Below are 4053 nucleotides of genomic sequence, written 5' to 3' on the forward strand. Positions count from 1 at the left end.
CACTAATAAACCTCCTTAGAACCTTCTTCTCCTGTCTGTGATTATCTCCGCATGGTCCCCTGGGATGGCCGGGACATATCCTTTCACAGAAGGATGTCCCATCAGTCAAATATCTGGTGAGCAAGCACACAGAGCAGACAGGCTGCGCCCCTATTTTTCTCTAATGCAGCAGGCCCTGCCCCTTTGCTCAGATTGATTGAGCTCAAGTTTCAAAATCTGCTCAAGATTGCTAGTTTGAACAGGATAAAAAAATGTATTTACGTAAGGTGACTTTGAGATAAGGTTAACAGTACACAAGTAATTTCAAAATATGCCTTCACCCTCTGGTATTTCTTTTTTTTTTTTGCCAGTCCTGGGTCTTGCACTCAGGGCCTAAGCACTGTCCCTTGGCTTCTTTTTTGCTCAAGGCTAGCACTCTGCCACTTGAGCCACAGTGCCACTTCTGGCCTTTTCTATATATGTGGTGCTGGGAATCGAACCCAGGGCTTCATGTATACGAGGTGAGCACTTTTACTACTAGACCATATTCCCAACCCTCTCTGGTATTTCTTAAACAATCTGAGGTGTGTATTAATTCCATCTTGGAAAGAAACTCATTTGAGACAAAACCCTACATTTCAAAAACCTTTCCTATTCCAAAGGAAGTTCCTCTTTCCCTTTCCAAGAGCCAAGTCAGCAGGTCAAAGCAGGAACTTTTCTTTTTTAAAGCAGGAACTTTTAAGCAACACACTTTGATAGCAAAGACAGCTTTTCTCACCCCACCTAGCAGTAAGTTGGCTGATGCTTGGAGAACATAGCTAGTGGGAGCTTTTTAAGTCATTGCTGTGTGGTCTGCCTTGTGACTCCCCATCTACCTTCCCATTTCTAAGTGACACCACCATTATTGTCCCAGACATACTGGATAGAGACAGCTCGCTGGGGAGCAGGCAGAAGCCTCAGGTGGGCAGGCAGTAAGAGCTCACCATGTGTGGATTTGTGAATGCCGAGTATTTAGGCTGGTACCAGTCCGTGGAGAGTTCTTCATAAATATCAGCTCCTGTTATTATCATGACCATTCTCTTATTACACAGGTTGGTTCTGTCTTTCAACACCCAAAGCTGGAATTACAGAGCTGAGCATGAATGGCACTCCGGGAGGGCAAAAAATCTGCTCCTTCCACAGAAAACAAAGAGGAGTATTATTATACAGTGAACTGTCTCTGGAGAAGCCTGGCAGCCAGCAGAAAGAAGTAGCTTAGGAAATCCCAGGTGAGCCTTGGGCAGGTCTCAGTGTCCAGGCAGTCCTGCTTGGGTAAAAGGTCTTCTTCCCCTCCCATCTGTGGGTTGCAGAATGAGAAGAATGTCAATTAATCTTGTTATCTGAGCCAAATACTTTCTGTTTTCATTTCTTAGATAAGACTTAATGTGAATGGAGAGCTCTCAGAATACCCCAGTAGGCCTCTTTATAAGATTCCTGAGGGGCTGGAGGCCTGGTAGGATGGTAGGGGGCCCCTCCTCCAGCACTAGGAACCTTAGGGGCAGCAGCTGTTCTTTCCTCCCTCAATTCTGACTGGAGACTTGCTCACCCAGTCTTTCTCTTCCACTAGACATCACTGCACTTTAGAAAAAGGAATAGAAAAAAAAATAAATTTGTAAAACAAAAGTTCTCTAATATTGGATGATTCTAGCATTTTGTTTTTCCTCTCATAGTCTGTCTTTAAAAATCTGCAATGGAAAAACAAATCTGCAAGGTGCTTTTAAATGCCAGTTATGGGCACTCCCTGCCAACTGTAGCCTGATGTGCCTGCGGCCCCCCAAGCACTCCCAGCCCTCTCCCCCCCAGGCAAGGCCCAGAGCCTTTCATGAAGGTAGCAGCATGGCACAGCACGCTCGACTTCATGCTCAGCACCAAAGCTGATGGTGAGACTATCCTCAAAGGCCTCCAGCCCATTTTCCAGGCACAGGGAATGGCCAAGTCTGTGCACACCTGGCAGGACCATGACTATTTAGCAACCTATACAAACAAATATGACAGCTTTGTCAACTTGAGAATTTATCCCCATGGATTGGTGTTGCTGGACTTTCAGAGTTATGATGATGCACAGACCAAAGATGTAACTGATAGCCTTCTGAACAAAGTAGAAGAAAGAATGAAAGAACTGAGTCACAGCAGCTCTGGCCGGGTGAAGCGATTACCACCCATAGTTTGAGGAGGGGCCATTGACAGATACTGGCCCACTGCTGATGGGCGCCTGGTTGAGTATGACGTACGATGAAGATTCGCCTTATCAGAACATTAAGATTCTGCACTCAAAGCAGTTTGGAAATATCCTCATCCTTAATGGGGATGTTAATTTGGCAGAGAGTGATTTTGCCTATACACAGGCCATCATGGGAGGTGGCAAAGAAGATTACATAGGCAAAGATGTACTGATTCTGGGAGGTGGAGATGGAGGCATATTGTGGGAGATAGTCAAACAGCAACCAAGGATGGTAACTATGATAGAGATTGACCAAATGGTAATTGATGCATGCAAGAAATACATGCAGAAAACATGTGGTGATCTCTTAGACAATCTTAAAGGAGACCAACATAGAGTTCTAATAGAAGACTGTATTCCAGTACTGAAGAGGTATGCCAAAGAAGGGAGAGAATTTGATTATGTAATTAATGACCTGACTGCAGTTCTGATCTCTACATCTCCGGAAGAAGATTCCACATGGGAGTTTCTCAGACTGATTCTTGATCTCTCTATGAGAGTACTGAAGCAAGATGGTACACAGGTTAACTGTGTCAATCTGACTGAAGCCCTATCAGTCTATGAAGAACAGCTTGGGCACCTGTATTGTTCTGTAGAATTCTCCAAGGAGATTGTCTATGTCCCTTCATACTTGGAATTGTGGGTGTTTTACACTGTTTGGAAGAAAGCTCAACCTTGATGATGAGCCTCCTTAATCATATGTGCTGCAAATAGCCTTCCTGAACTCCCTATTCTGTATATGATATCTAAATGAGTCAGGTAAATTAACTGTGAACTCTTTCAAGTTTCTGCTCTTTTTTTTTTAAATTTTGTCTTTTTAAAAAATCCATTTCTTTATTGTCAGTGATATACACAGGGGTTACAGTTTCATATGTAAGGCAGTGCGTACATTTCTTATTGAACTTGTTACCTCCTCCCTCATTCTGCCTCCCCCCACCCACCTTCCCCTCTGTATTTTGTCTTTGAAATAGGATCTTTCTAACTTTGACTGTTTAGCCTTTACGAGTTTCTGCTCTTTAATAATTATCTTTGATTTTAAAAAGTCAATGGAAGGGGCTGGGGATATGGCCTAGTGGCAAGAGTGCTTGCCTTGTATACATGAGGCCCTGGGTTCGATTCCCCAGTACCACAAATACAGAAAACGGCCAGAAGTGGCGCTGTGGCTCAAGTGGCAGAGTGGTAGCCTTAAGCAAAAAGAAGCCAGGGACAGTGCTCAGGCCCTGAGTTCAAGGCCCAGGACTGGCCAACAAAAAAAAAATTTTTTTAAAGTCAATGGAAATGTATATTTTGATGAGCTAGGGCATTAATTTTGCAAGTCAGCTGAAGAACAGTTAGCACAGCAAAGACTAAGAAGTGCACTGACCCCCTAGAATGTGATTTTTGTTGATTTTTATTTCTGTGTAGCCTTTTTGTTGTTTAGTTTTGGCAGATTTTTACATTTGGACATTTAGAGAAATGAACATCTTTGTTTTGTTCTGGAGAGAAGTTCTTTTCCACAAAATTTACTTAGGCATTAACTATGGAGCTTTTGAGAGAGAGTTCAAAATGAGTAGGAATGCTTCAATTAAGATTATAGAAGAGACATTTCATGTGTTTGTTTTATCTTATCCTGGTCCCCTTTCTCACCTCTGATGGCCTAGAACAAAGCTGTCACATGATAGCTTTGGGTAAAAGGTCTTCTTCCCATTAGTTCCCTTTCAACATCCTGAACCCCTTCATTATTTCTTTAGATGGGATGTCTGGCAGGCACCAGTGGCTCGTTCCTCTAATCCTAGCTACTCAGGGGTCTGAGATATGAGGATCATGGCTCATAG

General features: G+C 43.2%; 1 pseudogene; it reads left to right on the forward strand.

The window, feature by feature from the left end:
- The first annotated feature begins 987 nt into the window (after positions 1 to 987).
- Positions 988 to 3008, forward strand: LOC125361809 (annotated as a pseudogene).
- Positions 3009 to 4053: the final 1045 nt, after the last annotated feature.

Source organism: Perognathus longimembris, chromosome 13 (genome assembly GCF_023159225.1).
Source record: "Perognathus longimembris pacificus isolate PPM17 chromosome 13, ASM2315922v1, whole genome shotgun sequence".
NCBI classification, from domain to species: domain Eukaryota; kingdom Metazoa; phylum Chordata; class Mammalia; order Rodentia; family Heteromyidae; genus Perognathus; species Perognathus longimembris.